This window comes from Biomphalaria glabrata, chromosome 12 (genome assembly GCF_947242115.1).
Source record: "Biomphalaria glabrata chromosome 12, xgBioGlab47.1, whole genome shotgun sequence".
Classification (NCBI taxonomy): Eukaryota; Metazoa; Mollusca; class Gastropoda; family Planorbidae; genus Biomphalaria; species Biomphalaria glabrata.
Genome location: NC_074722.1, coordinates 19939481 through 19957753, shown reverse-complemented (window position 1 = coordinate 19957753; position 18273 = coordinate 19939481). Strand labels below are relative to the sequence as shown.

Genomic DNA, 18273 nt, shown 5'->3' with positions numbered 1-18273 from the left:
ACAAACTAAACAATGCAGAGCCACAAAGTTCAGAAATGTGATTTTACAGGCTATTTTACAGGCATTATCGGATCCGCTTTTACGTCTCAACACCACTTATTGTCTGTACACTTTCTTGATTGTACCGGTATCTATAAATAGCATTGCTTCATTCAAATTAAACGTGAGGAAAAAAGTTTGAGTCATGACGTCATGAATAATGCTATTTTAAGAAATTGTTTTGAAAGCCGAGAACTTATTTTCTAGGCTATTTACTTGTGATGTAGACCTGTGTTGTTGTGGTTGTTGTTGTTTTATGTCTAACTTTGGCTACCTACTTATTAGACTTTTCATTTCATACAATTTCTATTTCTTTATTCTCATCCCCATTTCGCCGAATACATTTCAAAGTCTTCAATTTGTTCCCGCCTTCTGCACAGTTCAACTCAGACGAACTTCCTCTACACTCGCGTTAGATTAAAATAAACTGGAAACACGATCTTTGGAATTCATTTAATCTTGACAACTAATATCTACAGCAATGTTGGACCACCCAATCGAGGGGCAACTAGTGAGGACAAATATTGTCACCATTCGTTTTGGCTCCCATCTTCTTCAGTACTTCAGATGTTGGACGTGTTGGTCACGTGTACACTTATGTAAATGAACGGCACATCTAGCTGATAGGGGGTGCGCTACAACAAAGACAGCTGCACCAGATAATAAATGAGTTGGTTGTTTACATGTTGCATACATAAATAATTATGACAAGAGACAACAATTCATTCTTCGCAGTTTTCTTGCTGTACGTATGAGTCAATGGTGAGGGGGAGAACTCTGCTGGATATTTGAGTCTTGAATAAAGTTATCTTAGTGTCCAATCTGGCAAGAAAGTCAAGGTAAGGATTCCACGTGCATTTTCAAAACATCAGAGTATTTCTATCGTTGGATTATATGACTGTATGCTCTCTCTTCCTTTTCTCCCTCTCTCTCTCTCTCTCTCTCTCTCTCTTTCTCTCTCTATCTCTCTTTATATATATATAGGCCCATATAGTCATATACACACATAATAAAAGTATGTTTGTGTATTTATGCATGTGTAGACTAAATTATATATATGTTCTGACATTGATTTCATTTTTGAAACGTAGATAACATTTGTTTGTTTTGATTTCCTGATATGTCTTCTACACATTCTCATAGCTGGCTAGTATTTATAATGACTATTTCTATAGCTAGTTTTCTATTTATAGTGTTTTTAAAGCAAGTATTTTTTAGCTAGTATTTTTAGAGTTAGTCATTTTAAAGCTAATAGTCTTATATTTAAAAGTTAAGTTCCCCTTTCAGACCTTGCGATCAATAAGACAGATGATGTAAAGGTCATCTGTTTCTGTGGCCCACGGTTAACGAAGGCGTCATGTGGCCAACCGCTTTTACTTTTCCCCAACTTATCTCGGGTACCCATTAGAGCTGGGTGGACTCAGAGGCGCCCAAAGATCCGGATATTAAAAATCCGTCTTCACCAGGATTCTAGCCCCGGAATCCCGGTTCGGAGGCCAACGCTTTACCGCTCAGCCACCGCGTCTCATAGTCTTATAATTAGTTGTATTTTTTTTTTGGGGGGGGGGGGGGGCTTTGCTATTTCCGAAGCGAGGCATATTGTAATAGTTATTTTAAATATAATAAAAAAAGATACATTTTTGATTCCGATAAGTGATGTCTCTATTGTACCCAAACCCCAAACACTGCAAGATAACAACTTGCAAACTATTTTTTGTTTGTTTGGTTCAACTTTTACCTTATTGTTTCTCTCCTAGCCTTTCTTTCTTGAGAACTAGACTGTTAGATTTAGATAGCAATGAAATGATTTTCATAAGGAACTATAAAGAAACTAATGACACTCACCTATTTAAAAAAAATACAGGAATCTACAGACCAGTATTACTTACCAACACAAACTCTTATAGCTTAATGAACTGATCACTCATTATGTCTCTCCACGGACTTAGTTTTGAAATGATCACACCACATATCCCTCAGAGAGCCTTGTGCTCCAGTGAGTTGAAAACAAAAGAATACAAGAAAAAGGTTACAAAAACTACTAGCTAACACGTTTGTAAAATGTTTTACATGTTTCGGATGTTCCTTCAGAGTTGAAGATAATTTACGTCCTAGTCCAAACCTCCCGCAGGACGACGGGGAATGGGAGCGGGCAGGGTTTGAACCCGGGACCACCGATAACGACCAGGCAACCATCCACGACCAAGCAACCATCCACGACCACTAAATAGAGTATAAATAAAGTCTTGACCTGACCTTGACCAGCTAGATTATTAAAAGAAATTACCAACACGCTAACATCAGTGTTCAATTTTTTTTTCTACCGTACTTAAGTACTGGCCTTTTAACTACATAAACTCAATGTACTCTCCAGCTTAACTTCTGGATCTCACACGTCCCCAAAACGCGATATAACCCGAAAGACATCTGTTTTTTATGCAGTAAAGGATAATAAGAAAGAATGCCATCAGGTACGTAAGCTTATTTTGATAAATTCTATATCTGAGGCTCTGGTCGTGAGCCTCGGCGTTCTGAATTCGTCGAAGAAGTTCTTGCATGGTTGGGTAGAATTTGGGTAGAATTTGTCATACATCTCAACTATTCTCAACCAAGTATAAAAACTGACCGTTGCATAAAGTGTTTATGTTCTCCCATTAAATGCGCGTTTTTTTTTGTTTTTTTTTTTGTTGCAAGGTACTGAACTCTTTCTAAAATTCTTGCGCGCGAATGATTTTTTTCTTTTCTAATTTGTTCTAGCATTTCCATAGCGCTACCATTGGGCGCGGTGGCTGAGTGGTTAAGCGCTTGGCTTTTGAGCCTGGAGTCCTGGGTTTGAATCTAGATGAAGACTGGTCTGAAAGGGGAACTTTCAGAGTTTAATCCAATCACGCTGACACATAATTATAAGTATGGATGGCTGTCTGGTCGTGCGGTATGCGCGCTGGACTGTTGTTCGGTCGTCTCAATGGTCCCAGGTTCATATCCTGCCCGCTCCCATCCCGCGTCGTCTTGTAGGAGGTTTGGACCAGGAAGTAGATTATCTTTAACTCCGAAGGAACATCCGATACATCCGAGCTGTATGGCCAAGATGTTTCCAGTCACAGCAACTTTCGTTTGCTCATTGGCCTCCGGTAGCTATCGAGTCAAACAACTTACTAGAATAAGAAAATACTGCCTTTAGTCTTTGGTATAAGAACAAAGTGTACAGTGGTACATTCACTTTCGCAGATCCGACTTTCTAATGAAAAAAAAATACATTCGAGTGGGATGGGACTTTGGCTCCTATCGCCCCCGGATCCGCCAGTGCCTCTGATACACAGTGGGGTACATCTATTTTTGTGAATGCAGACGAATATATCTTTTAAATGGATTTATGGTTTTGGGTTTCTTCTCATAAACCTTGTTCTAAACTGCAATCAAAGAGAAATCCATAGGTGTCAGGTCAGGTGAACGTGGTGGCCATTCTATGCTGCGGCTGCTGCCCCTTCTGAACCAACGCTGTGGAAAAACTTCATCTGTAAATCCACCTGTGGGCCAACCTGTATATATATATATATATATATATATATATATATATATATATATACATATATATATATATATATCATGGGCGTAGCCAGGATTTTTTTCGGGGGGGGGGTTTAGGGGGGGATTTTTCGCCCCCCCCCGAACCCCCCCCTCGCGAAAAAAAAATTTGTATATATGTATGTGTGTGTGTGTGCATAATCTTTATTACATTCTGACTATTCATTCTTTTGGAACACGTTTATTGTGCCCTAGAATAGGTTCTTCCTGTAGTTAGTGAAAAAAATGTTGACCCCCGCCGGCATAGAATGCCAACAAAATGCATATTCTGAGGTATCTACAGTGCATTTTCCTGCTATTAAAAAGTCTTATTACAAAAATGTATGTGCTATTTTTACTGACTAAGACCCTGCAGCGCCGTTCGGCGCATTAGCCGTCAAGCTGTTTCCACAAAAATCTGTCACTGGTAATTTCTGAAGCCTCTTTCCACCTACTCCGAGGACCTCCATGAATGTGTGGCGCCAAGTTGTACTAGGATGTCATCGCAACTCTTATTATGCGTAATTTATTTAGTCGGAGAACATGTCCCGCAAACCTCATGCAACGCTCTGTCACAAGTTTACTAAGGGGTCGACTCCCAGTTTGGCATAGGATTTCCTTGATTTAGACCCGACCTCAATAACTAACTCCTAAAATCTCTCTTAGCCATCTATGTTGAGCCACATTTAGTGTTTTTCAATTTCGGCAGATAACTATTCACTGCACATTATTAATGGAGCCCCGCCACTGGTAGAAATGTGTAGCCTCTCTTGGATACGCTCTTGGAATTGGGTGACTGTAGTTTGCTTTAGATTTTATATCGAAAAGTGAAGTTTTATCGTCAAAATCATCTGTTAGAGGTTTTAAACTAAAAATCTCAGGACTTTGTTGTTTTTTAAATTCAAAACCCCATTTAGCTACGATCATAGAATTTGGTAACTGTAGTTTGCTTTAGAGTAATATTGAAGATAGAGGTTTTCCACCTCAAAACGCTCTGTAGGGGGATTTTAAACTCAAAACCATCTTGAGGAAAGGAGTTTAAACTCAAACCCCCCTATTCGCTTGGCTACGCTCAAATAATTTTAGTGTGTAATTTGCGTTTTTTTTTTTATATTGAAGAGGTATTTTTTAGCATCAAACCCTTGTGAAGGGGGATATGAACTCAAAACCCATTTTGGCAACGCTCATAGCATTTTAGTGCGTAATTTGCTTTTTTTTTTACATTGAAGATGTACTTTTAACTTCAAACCCCGCTGGCGGTGGGTTTAAACTCAAAACCCATATGGCTACGCTCTTAGATTTTAGTGTGTGTAATTTGCTTTTTTTTTTTTTTTTATTGAAGATGTATTTTTTGCTTCAAACTCCACTGGAGGGGAGTTTAAACTTAAAACTGAGTCAAAACCCATTTAGCTACGCTCATAACATTTTGAGTGCATAATTTGCTTTTTTTTCATATTGAAGAGGGGGTCTATCGTAAATTTTGGAGGGGGGTTTTAAATCAAAATCTTCCTTAACTGTGCACTTGGAATTTGGGGATTATCGTTTGCATTTTTTGTGTGTTTTGTTTTATAGAAGAGGGGGATTTAACTACAAAAACCCCTGGTAGGGGTTTTAAACTCAAAACCCCTTTAGCTGTGCTGGGGCAAGTAATGGTTTAGTATTAAAATCTCACCTAAAATTAACAAAATCAAAGCAAAAAAACATGTCACTAAAGTGCGTCTCCCCCCCCCCCCCGTGGTAGGGGGTTTAAAAATTAAAACCCCATGGTAGGGGTTTTAAACTCAAAACCCCTTTGGCTGCGTTGGGGCAAGTGATGGTTTAGTATTAAAATCTCACCTAAAATAAAGAAAATCAAAGCAAAAAATCAGTCACTAAAGTCCGTCTCCCCCCCCCCCCCGATTTCATTTCGGGGGGGGGGGGGTTGAACCCCCCCTAGCTACGCCCATGATATATATTTATATATATGTATGTGGTGTGTGAATAACATTTAGCCTAATTAGGTAGTTGCTAAACCCTAATTTAAAGATACAAAAACACAACCTAATTATACTTTCTACATGTATTCCGTAGGCTTGGACGAATGAGTTCTCCTTCTTCCTTAGTGCCATAAGAGAATAAAACAGCTTGCCTGAATCAGCTAGTAAGCCAATGGCTTAGCAGAATTTACGTCTCTAATTAAATGCAGGAATAGATTAACACATAGATACGCGTAGGATGTAATTATCTTCTTTTTACAAGGAAAGTCTTAATGAGATAGACTCAACGCTCCTATTCAGACAACTTTAAAAGGAGATACCCTGACATTTTATTTGCAGAGAAGAATCCCTATTTTTTTGTGCTGTGTGTCTGTCTTTTTTGTCATGTTATTACCTCAAAGCATGACTGAATAGTTGCCTGGTCGTGCGGTAAGCCCGCTGGACTTTCGTCTCGATGGTTCCGAGTTTTCATCCTGTCTGCTACCCATCCCACGTCATTTAGCGGCAAGTTTTTATGAACCTGTCTGCTACCCAACCCACGTCATTTAGCGGCAAGTTTTTATGAACCTGTCTGCTACCCAACCCACGTCATTTAGCGGCAAGTTTTTATGAACCTGTATGCAATCTTATAAACTGAAATGCTTGAGTGAACATTTGTTTACTTTTGTAGTGTAATGGACATCGTTCTCGAAATAGGTAGGCCTACCCAGGCTATTTATGGACCATCTCTAAAAGTGTACATCAATGTTGTTTTTTATGCATTTTTTATGTCAACACGTCTATACCTGTTGTAAAAACAAGATGAGAAATAAGTTCATGTTACGCACTTTCTTGCCCCTATGTTGGAAACGAAATGAGAATTTATTTCATAACTCTATTCAAGTCAGAAATTCATTGCAAGAATCTGGACACGACTCTCAGAAATGGCTCTAATGTTTTTCCTAGAGATTAACAGTTGATGTATATTTAAAGCTGAGAAAAGAATTACTAGCTCGTTGGCCACACTGGGAAAACTATGTTTGACCATTTAAATTTTTCAAAGTAAAAAAAAAAAGGAAATAACGTCTACTGAACTAGACCTAGAACCATGGGCGTAGCCAGGGGGGGGTTCTTGGGGTTCAAACCCCCCCGAAATGAAATCCCCCCCCCCTTGGGGAGGGGGGGGGAGTCGGAATTGAGTGACTGATTTTTTGCTTTGATTTTGTTTATTTTAGGTGAGATTTTAATACTAAACCATCACTTGCCCTAGCACAACCAAAGGGGTTTTGAGTTTAAAACCCCCTACCAGGGGGGTTCGAGTTTAAAAACCCCTACTAGGGGGGTTCGAGTTTAAAAACCCCTACCAGGGGGGTTCGAGTTTAAAACGCCTACCAGGGGGATTCGAGTTTAAAAAACCCTACCAGGGGGGTTCGAGTTTAAAACGCCTACCAGAGCGGTTCGAGTTTAAAAACCCCTACTAGGGGTTTTGAGTTTAAAACCCCCTACCAGGGGTTTTGAGTTTTAAACCCCCTACCTGGTGTTTTTACAGTTAACTCCCCCTCTTCTATAAAACAAAACAAAAAAAAATGCAAACGAAAATCCCCTAATTCCAAGAGCACAGTTAAGGAAGATTTTGATTTTAAAACCCCCTCCAAAATTTACGATAAACCCCCTCTTTAATATAAAAAAAAGCTCATTACGCACTCAAAATGTTATGAGCGTAGCTAAATGGATTTTGACTCAGTTTTGAATTTAAACCCCACTTCACTGGGGTTTGAAGGTAAAAAATACCTCTTTTTAATAATAAAAAAAAAGCAAATTATACACTAAAAATGTTATGAGTGTAGTCTATGGGGTTTTGAGTTTAAACTCCCCTCCAGTGGATCTTGAAGCTAAAAAGTACCTCTTCAATATAAATAAAAGAAAATTACTCACTCTAAAATCTATGAGTGTAGTCAAAGGGGTTTTGAGTTTAAACCCCCCGCCATCTTCAGTGTAAGAAAAAAAGCAAATGCAATGAGCGTTGCCGAAAGGGGTTTTGAGTTTAAACCCCCATTCAGAGGGGTTTGGTGCTAAAAATACATCTTCAATATAAAAAAAAGCAAATTACACACTAAAATTATTTGAGCGTAGCCAAGCCAATCGGGGTTTTGAGTTTCTTCTACAGATGGCTTTTTTTTTTTTAAGTTTAAAACCCCTCCAGATGGTTTTGAGTCTAAGATCCCCCTACAGAGCATTTTGAGGTGGAAAACCCCCAACAGAAGATTTTGACGATAAAACTTCTCTTTTCGATATAAAATCTAAAGCAAACTACAGTCACTTAATTCCAAGAGCGTATTCAAGAGAGGTTACACATTTTTACCAGTGGCAGGGCTCCATTAATAAACTGCAGTGAATAGTCATCTACCGAAATCGAAAAACACTAAATATAACTCAACAAAGATGGCTAAGACAGATTTCAGGAGTCAGTTATAGAAATCGGATCTAAATCAAAGAAATCCTATGCCGAACTGGGAGTCGACCCCTTAGTAAGATTGTGAGAGAACGACGCATGAGGTTAGCGGGACATGTTCTCCGACAAAATGAATTACGCATAAGAAGAGTTGCAATGATATCCTAGTACAACTTGACGCCACTCATTCATGGAGGTCCTCATGGTAGGTGGGAAGAGGCTTCAGACATTACCAGTGACAGATTTTTATGGAACCTGCTTGACGTCAAATGCTCCGAACGGCGTGGGAGGGTCTAAGTCAGTAAGAATAGCACATTAGGTTTTTGAAATAAAACTTTTTAATAGCATTAAAATGGACTGTAGACACCTCAGAATATGCATTTTGTTGGCTTTCAATACCAGAAATAGTGCTTGGCGGCGAAGCCCCGCGCTGGGGAGCTCCTGGCGCTCCCTTAGACCCCCTTGCTGGTAATGGGGGGAGTCCACATTTTTATGGAAACAGCTTGATGGCAAATGCGCCGAACGACGAGGGAGGGTCTAAGTCAGTAAGAATAGCACATTAGGTTTTTTAAATAGAACTTTTTAATAGCAGAAAAATCCACTGTAGATACCTCAGAATATGCATTTTGTTGGTTTTCAATATCAGAAATAGTGCTTGGCGGTGGGGCTTCGCCCCGCGCTGGGGGAGCTCCTAGCGCTCCCCCAGACCCCTTTGCTAGTAATGTCGAGGAATCTACAATTTTTTCACTAACTCATGGAAGAACCTATTCTAGGGCACAATAAACGTCTTCCGAAAGAATGAAGGGTCAGAATGTAATAAAGATTATGTACACACACACACACACATAAATACATATAATTTTTTTTTCCCGGGGGGGGGGGGGGGTCGGGGGGGGGGAGAAAAAAATTCACCCCCCCAAACCCCCCCCGAAAAAAAATCCTGGCTACGCCCATGCCTAGAACTAACATCGGTTTTGAAAGGACTATCGCGTTCTTAAAGGACTTCTTACAGGGATGTTCCGAATGTCAGTTATTATTGCTTCAAGAGTTTAATAAATAAATACATCAGGAAAAATTTTCGCATCGTCGTCTGTCTAGATCTAAAGGTCCCTTATTGGAATATTATAAAGGCGGGGTGGTGTTAGGGGAGTGAGGCGGGGTATAAAATGTTCCATTGTTTTTTCATTAGTTATTAAGATAAAAACAACCGCTCTAAAATTTTTATAAAGTAGGTTTTTTATTTTTTTATAAAAGTATTTTTATAAAAGTATTTTAAATGTTTTACTTGTTACAATACCTCTATTCAACTCGTAACTTTGTGTAAACTTCCTTAAACCTTCTGGGTGGACAAAACCTTGACACGGATCTAAAAAAAGGCTCTAACGATTTTCATAGAAATTTAACAGTGGCTGTTTATCATTTGGGAAAGAATGACTAACTTGTTGGCCACACTGGGAACACTTTAGTTTGACCGTTAGAGCTTTTTAAAATAAAAAAAAAAAATAATAACTGTATAACTGGAGAACGAGAAAGTATTTTTCTTGAATAGAGCTGCGTCTTCCGAAATGTTCACATTCATTGAAGAGTTTAAATGTAATAAATTAATGTAATAGTCTCCTAAGTCTAGATCTAAACAACTACCATTGGGATATTACAAAGCCTAGTAGATGTATTGTTGATCACTTTTGTTACCTCGGCTCCATCATATCCAACAACACTCTACTGGATAAAGACATAAACAACAGGATAGCCAAGGCAATGGCCACCATGTAACGGTTGCAGAAAAGAGTCTGGGACAACATATTGCTGACTAGCAGTACTAAAGACCTAGTCTACCGGACCTGTGTGTTGAGCACCTTGCTGTACGGAAGTGAAACATGGTCAACCTACTCATGGCAGGAAAAAAAGCTGAATGTCTTCCACCTCCGATGCCTAAGGCGGATCTTTAAAATAAGGTGGCAAGATAAGATAACAAATGAGGAAGTGCTACATAGAGCAGGATGCCAGGACATCCGCTCTGTTATCAGCAGCAGACGCCTTGGCTGGCTTGGCCACGTTCGTAGAATGCCAGTAGGTCGACTTCCACAGGACATCCTGTATGGCGATCTAATAGAAGGCAGGAGAGCCGCTGGTCGCCCACTCTTACGTTATACGGATGTATGCAAACGCGACATGAAGCTCTTCAAAATCGACACTGGCAACTGGGAAGAGGTGGCACTGGACAGATCCACATGGAGAGAGAGCATAAAGGAAGGGTCACAGATTGCAGATGTCATACACAACAGAAGCAGAAAGAAGGGTGAAAATGCAACGGCGCCTGGTGATTACATATGCCCAACCTGCGATCGCAGCTGTGTATCAAGGATTGGCCTCTTTAGTCACACAAGAAGTTGCAAAGGGAAAAGATCGTCTCTCGAGACGTAAAATGCCAGAGAGTAGATGTATAGATTCGCTTAACCAGGATTCTTTCTCGTGCGGAGGGGATACAAATGTTCTATTGTTATTAATGTAACATGTATATGGAATGACGAGAAGAAAACAATCGCTCTAAAAGTTTGATAAAGGAATAAATTCATTTGAAAATGTATTGTCATGTTTTTCTTGCTTATTACATAGACACGACAGGGACAATAGTTTCTTACAATGCTTCTATCAACTCTCCCTGTCTGGTAAACGCTGGAACACTTTATTTCTCCCAAACCCATTTTCGGATCAAGTAGAAACTTTGCATAATAATTCATTGGTGAAAACAATACATTAATTAATAATAAAAAAAGAATTAGTCGATCAATTACTGGTAATTAATTATTTCGTTTGATAATGAAAAGGAAATTAATTCTGTATTATTCAGAGATATGGCTAAACATATGGGGCTCTGTCCCCTTAGAAAAAAATTAGATAATTGTACACGTCTTTGCTCCCACACCCATTCTCGTATCAAGTTGAAACTAAAACATGAGTCAACTAAAAAAAACAACAACAAACTAATTTGTCAATTAATTATTGGTAATGAATTATTTTGCTTGGTGTCGAAAATGGGAAATAACTTTTACATTATTGAGAGATATAGTTTTACATGTAGAGCTCTTCCCCTAGATAAGCTTTGTTTTTTTTAAAGTATTTTTATATTTTCCTTGTAAATACGTAAACTACTGAATTATGTTATATCCAAGCAAGATTATAACATAACGTCAGTAGAAATAATGAAAAGATTGAAATAACTTAAGTTCAATAATAAACTTACTGTAGATTTAACATGAAGCTTGAAACGTATGAATTGAACAAACTCTTTTTTTCTTTGGCCCCTAGTAAAAGTCTTGTCTCCTTTCTTTATAGGCTCCCAAACATAGTCAGAAATAAAAAGTTCTTTAATTTTCTGGTACCGAAAAGAGAAATTAATTCTTCTGTATTTGGAGGTATGGCTGAATATTTGAGTTTTATCCTCTTAGATAATTACCGGAACGCGATGGTACAGCATAGGAATATGGAGTTTGTTCTCTGGTGAGCTCGGCCTCCAGCCTCGCATGAGATGGGGAACCCATTGCATTGGCTCAAGGGACAGTGACCCATGAAAATATGGATGTGATCATCTAGTTTATGGGGGCCTCCAGAAGGGTCAGTAAAAGAGCCAATCCTTCATCTTGGCCACGGGATACAAACCTTTCCCGGGTCAAAGGTTCATAAAAGGGATTCAACTCGAACCTTTATGGACACTTAGAAGAGGTACCAGAAACCAGTTAATTCAACATAGATGATCTACTCTTCTGTGTAGAAACTGGAAGCTTGCAGAAGACAAATGATTACAAAAACTTCTTGCCTTTGAATGTGACGAAACAAATGTCATTGATCTGTTGAAGTGACGCTCTAGAGCCCAGTGCACAATCAAAGTCAAGCTAACAACAACAACAACAAAAAAGGTTACCATTTAACAATTACTTCAATAAGGAGGAGTCAGGAGGAGTGAATATTTTGTTCACATTTGTCGTTAGTAAATTGAGGCAGGAATAAGTTGAACCTGTCTGCCAAAAAAATGCCACATATTTAAATGACCTTTTCCACATTGATGTGACCTTTACTTTACATGTAGGTGACTTTTGACACACATGTAAGTGACCTTTGCCTCAAAATTTAATAAATTGCTTGGGAAATAAGAAGAACGTTTTGGCACTGCTCTTGTACGTGTCTTCTAGATGTCGTCCAGTAGGACGAGGGACTTGTCACGTGTTCAAATCTTTCTCCCCCCCCCCCCCAATCATCCTCTCAATTCTTTTCCGTGCTCTCCTCGTTTTGTTTCTTTAGACACTGACCAAACAACAAATCTGTAACACAAGTCAAAGTGTAGTCCGTCTCAGGTAAACACAAAAATGATGAACTATTTTTATAATAATGTAAAACAAAACTCGTCTAAACCTGAGCCACAACTTTTTTGGTATGGAAACAATGTGAATCTTTCAAGTCAACACTTGAATGTGTGTCAAGTAAATAAACATTCCTTTTTTGGGCGAGCAGCACACTGTGCCGTCTCACTGTAATCCTATTAGGTGTCTCTTTCATTTGTCATCATGACAACTAAGGGAGAGAACTCATTGTCAGGTAAACAAAAACAAAAGTTTGACAATAAGTTGTTCACTTCTGTGAAGTCATAAAATACAAACTGCGTGGACAAAAAGCTGCCAACATTGGTTTTTCGTTTACCTAGAAATAGGTTTTTTTTTTGGTTACAAAGCTATCAGCAATGGAGTCTTTGAATGGACTAAATGACAACCTTTCTAACAGAAAATGCTTAACTAAATCTACCCTATACTACTGACTTATTCACTATGGAATCTCTTACACTATCGTATGAATCCACTTAAAATGTCTTACACATTTCTTCTTCTTCATCGTTCTCATTGTTATGTTGGAGTGTTCATATGACTAGACCAATACATGAGATGAACTGCGCAGTGGTTTCCAAATCAGGGAGCTCTCCATATAGTTTTCTTTCTATTGGGGTGATTTGGGGCCAATGTCTTATACGGGCCTCTTGATAAAGAGAGCAGTTTTGGAGGACGTGGTCGGCATTTTCTGGTGATACTCCACATGGGCAGATTTCACTGGTTCCAATTTTGAGTTTCCGGTAAATGTGTTGTCGCATTCTGTTGTGTCCGGTCCTGAGTCGAAAGATTAGACATTGGTCTTGTCGGGATAGCTTATAGTAAGCGTCATCTTTCTTGTGATTTGGATGAGTGCTCGTCCATTTCTCATTTATTTTATCTACAATTAATTTCTTCATTTTTTCTGGATAGAGTGCAGAGTTAATTTGTGAGTTTGTTCTCCCACTCTTGGCGAGTGTGTCAGCCTTCTCATTTCCTGCTAGTTGTATATGAGCTGGTATCCATTGAATAACAGATTCCTTTTACCTTCTAGGTACTCACTGAGAACAGTTTTTGACAGAATCGCAACCTTGGGCTCGCTATTCGCGAAAACCTGCAGGCTTTCTATCAAACCGTTGTATTTTATGTTCGGTATTTACCAAAAGGCCGCATTCTACATAAAAAGCATTAACAAAAATAATGAATTTCGTATTTTTAAAGCAATATTTTTCCTTTTCTCTTAGTCTACTCATGGTCTACTCATGTACTCATGGTCTACTCATGGTCTACTCATGGTCTACTTATGTACTCATGGTCTACTCATGGTCTACTTATGTTACTCATGGTCTACTCATGGTCTACTCATGGTCTACTCATGGTCTACTTTTGTACTCATGGTCTACTCATGGTCTACTCATGGTCTACTTATGGTCTGCTCATGGTCTTCTCATGGTCTACTCATGGTCTACTTAGTCTTAATATGCCTTACGTCAATTCCACTTCCTTTTAGAAGTGGTCTAAACAAGAAAACAAAATTAATTCTAATAGCATTAATAAGATAGATCTAGAGATTTAGTCTTTTTCTTTTCCTTTTCGAGAGAGAGAGAGAAAGAGGGAGAGAAAGAAAGAGAGAGAGAGAGAGAGAGAGCAAGTAATGGTTCTTTGCAACACTAAAAATCTAATTAAAATAAAAAAAAATAAATCTTGATCTATTATCATTTCGCTATATGCACCTGGTTGCATGCGGCCTCAGAACGAGACAGCTGGAGGTCACTCAAAAAGGCTGCGGGATACACATTTGGGACCAAAAGAAAATCCGCTGCAGAGGATAGACGCAGACGGGGAAAAGAATCTTAATTGACCACCAGCGGACAATGGTGGTGCTTGCCATGGATTTGGCAAAATGTGTAGGTCACATCTGGGGCTGCGTAGCCACGGGAAATACTGCATTCCTCATAAATCTTCGGACTCGAAGACAAGCCATATTATTATATTTAATAGATTCTGGAAGAGCAGGCTATGGAGCCTACATCGACTTTCTTGGCTCTTACACAGTCAAAATCTTTGGACCATGTGGTAGTGTTTGCAGTTTTGATGCGGAGACCATGGCAGTCTGTGAAGCCTTAAAAGTCATTGACTCTCAACTCGGCGAGAAACATTTGAGGGCAACACAGATTGTTGTGGTCACTGACTCAAAATCTGTACTACAGGCTTTGCAAAGCCCCGGACCATGGCCCCCCAATATCAACACTGTCATCATGGCTTCACATAACATTAAACAACGCTATGGCACCCCTGTAATAATGCAGTGGGTACAGAGTCACATAGGTGTGACTGGCAACACAATTGCAGACTCTTTGGCCCACCAGGGAGGGCAAATTCCACCCACTGATCAGGCTGTAAGCTTTCATCCAGCCCTGGCTATAACAGAAAAAACAGAAATGGAAAAGTGGTTTGAGTGCTGGGACAAGTCCCAAAAAGCCCGTGGAGTCTGGGAGCGCATGAGGCGCCCTGACCGCACTTCCCCGTGGTGGAGGCTGTCCAGGCCTGAGCAAGCTATTATAGCACAGTACAGGACAGGCCACTGTCCTGTTGGCTCATATTTCTCGCGGATATGGCCAAATTTTGATTCACGGTGCCCCCGCTGCGGATAAGAAGAGGAAACCGTGCCTCATATTCTGTTTGACTGCCCCAGACTTGCTGATCTCCGTCTCGACAGGTCTGGGAAACCCAAAATTCTCGACCTGTATGGCGACATTTATGCACTACGCAAGACAGCAGGGTTTCTGTCCAGGGCTTTTGCAAGAGAGGATTTGAGCCTCTCAAGCCCTCACTCTAATGGAGTTTGATGATGATGATGATGATTATATTTAAATGGGGTCAAATAAAATAACAATGATCAATACCGATTAGATATTCCTTTTTATTTAGAGAACAAAATACTCAGATAAATGACGAAATAGGATCGGGAAAGAGAGAAATAGAGAGCGCGGGCCGTGAAATTTCATTGTTCACTTACATTAATTCACGTTCTAAAAAAAAAGTCTGTTAGGTTAATCGTGATTAAATTTGTATTAGATCTAGACTAACAATAATAAATTTGTGTGATAAGAAATATTTTTTCCCAATCGTTTTTGTTTAGCGCAATTTCATGCTTTTAGCTTTCTCAATACGCTATGATACTATCACTTGTCTAAACCAGTTGGAAAAGGGTAGGGAGAGAAAGAACGGTGTATCTGGGTGATCACCTTTTAAATATATATATATTTTAAAAAAAGGAACGACTTGAATTCGAACTTGTGGGCTAAAGCCTTCTCGGACTTCTCAAGCCAACGAGGTAACCACTCTACTAGCGAAGAGTCTATGAACATGGAAGATTGTTTCTATTTTATGTTTATGTTCACAAAGCCTCAGACGATAATATATGAAGGGGACTAATTCAGCTTATTCCACCACTTCAGTCGAGTATAAATTCTTTCCCTTGTTTGAGATACCAAACAAAATAATTTTAAAAAATTGATTCTTGTGTTGTAGGGTAAAAGAAATAATTATGCAAAATTTCAGCTTGATTCGAGATTGAGTCTCGGAGAAATAACCTGTACAAACTTTTAGCCAGACAGACAAAGTGAGTACATATAAGATTTGTAAAGAAGGGGGCGTTCCGACCATAATATAACAATAAAAACCTGGAAACAAATCAACGGGGATAGCCGGTGCGTACTGCTTATATTATTTATATGATCGTAACTTTGGGAATTCAAATGTTACGTTTTGTAAAGAGAAAATGTAGCTCTTCACCTAAAGAATCATTCCAGGCATGCACTATGACAACTGTAGGATCAGCTTGAATACACACTGGATTGCGGCACTGGTTGAGTAATAGTACTTATCAAGTGACACAGTCGCTTCTTCTAACCAGCTCTTTACTGCTGTGCTGTAAGCTCTTTTGCAGTCTGCAGTGTTGGTTATGTTGGGATGTAGTGCTAGTAGGGTCTGCCATACAGAGTGTTGGTTATGTTGGGATGTAGTGCTAGTAGGGTCTGCCATACAGAGTGTTGGTTATATTGGGCTGTAGTGCTAGTAGGGTCTGCCATACAGAGTGTTGGTAATGTTGGGATGTAGTGCTAGTAGGGTCTGCCATACAGAGTGTTGGTTATGTTGGGCTGTAGTGCTAGTAGGGTCTGCCATACAGAGTGTTGGTTATGTTGGGATGTAGTGCTAGTAGGGTCTGCCATACAGAGTGTTGGTTATATTGGGCTGTAGTGCTAGTAGGGTCTGCCATACAGAGTGTTGGTAATGTTGGGATGTAGTGCTAGTAGGGTCTGCCATACTGAGTGTTGGTAATGTTGGGATGTAGTGCTAGTAGGGTCTGCCATACAGAGTGTTGGTAATGTTGGGATGTAGTGCTAGTAGGGTCTGCCATACAGAGTGTTGGTTATGTTGGGATGTAGTGCTAGTAGGGTCTGCCATACAGAGTGTTGGTAATGTTGGGATGTAGTGCTAGTAGGGTCTGCCATACAGAGTGTTGGTAATGTTGGGATGTAGTGCTAGTAGGGTCTGCCATACAGAGTGTTGGTAATGTTGGGATGTAGTGCTAGTAGGGTCTGCCATACAGAGTGTTGGTAATGTTGGGATGTAGTGCTAGTAGGGTCTGCCATACAGAGTGTTGGTAATGTTGGGATGTAGTGCTAGTAGGGTCTGCCATACAGAGTGTTGGTAATGTTGGGATGTAGTGCTAGTAGGGTCTGCCATACAGAGTGTTGGTAATGTTGGGATGTAGTGCTAGTAGGGTCTGCCATACAGAGTGTTGGTAATGTTGGGATGTAGTGCTAGTAGGGTCTGCCATACAGAGTGTTGGTAATGTTGGGATGTAGTGCTAGTAGGGTCTGCCATACAGAGTGTTGGTAATGTTGGGATGTAGTGCTAGTAGGGTCTGCCATACAGAGTGTTGGTAATGTTGGGATGTAGTGCTAGTAGGGTCTGCCATACAGAGTGTTGGTAATGTTGGGATGTAGTGCTAGTAGGGTCTGCCATACAGAGTGTTGGTAATGTTGGGCTGTAGTGCTAGTATGGTCTGCCATACAGAGTGTTGGTTATATTGGGCTGTAGTGCTACTAGTGTCTGCCATACAGAGTGTTGGTTATATTGGGCTGTAGTGCTACTAGGGTCTGCCATACAGAGTGTTGGTAATGTTGGGATGTAGTGCTAGTAGGGTCTGCCATACAGAGTGTTGGTTATATTGGGCTGTAGTGCTAGTAGGGTCTGCCATACAGAGTGTTGGTTATATTGGGCTGTAGTGCTAGTAGGGTCTGCCATACAGAGTGTTGGTAATGTTGGGATGTAGTGCTAGTAGGGTCTGCCATACAGAGTGTTGGTAATGTTGGGATGTAGTGCTACTAGGATCTGCCATAGAGAGTGTTAGTTATGTTAGACTGTAGTGCTAGTAGGGTTTGCCTAAGGTAGATTTAAATGGGATATTCGGATAGGACATGATTCACAGTTAATGGGACACGTCAGCCTTAATAATGCAACTCCTGTAGGAGAAGGAAAACTCTGACTACAAGCCTCCACATTGTGGCGATATTCCCCCGTGTGGGTATCGTGGTCTTGGAAATGACCAAGGATAAAATAACCTCACTTCTTTTCCCACTTGACTTTCGTTAAAGGTGAATAATACTGGGCAGTCCTCTCCCTAGGTGCTATTTGACGGAGGTCTGGATAGCACTACTCCAGACAGAGGTATATGTCTTACTAATGCTCTATTATAGGACGTAAACTCATCATGAGGATTTTTGGAACTGGTGAATGTGAAAGCGCGAAGAGGTCTGGATAGAGGATGTGACGAGTGCACAGGCACACCCAAGGCACAGTTGACTTTAAAATTGTTACTGCAGGTAATTTCGTTTGG

The 18273-nt window shown here is 39.9% G+C and overlaps 1 protein-coding gene across 2 annotated transcripts in view; it reads left to right on the top strand.

Moving 5' to 3' along the window:
• The first annotated feature begins 325 nt into the window (after positions 1 to 325).
• LOC106055970 (adhesive plaque matrix protein-like) overlaps positions 326 to 18273 on the top strand; it is a 29764-nt gene continuing 11816 nt past the window's right edge. Inside the window, exon 1 of one of the 2 annotated variants that reach the window (XM_056006832.1) lies at positions 326 to 878. The gene's annotated coding sequence lies outside the window, so the exon portion shown is untranslated. The remainder of the gene's footprint in view (positions 879 to 18273) is intronic. The other variant, XM_056006833.1, reaches the window with a different exon arrangement.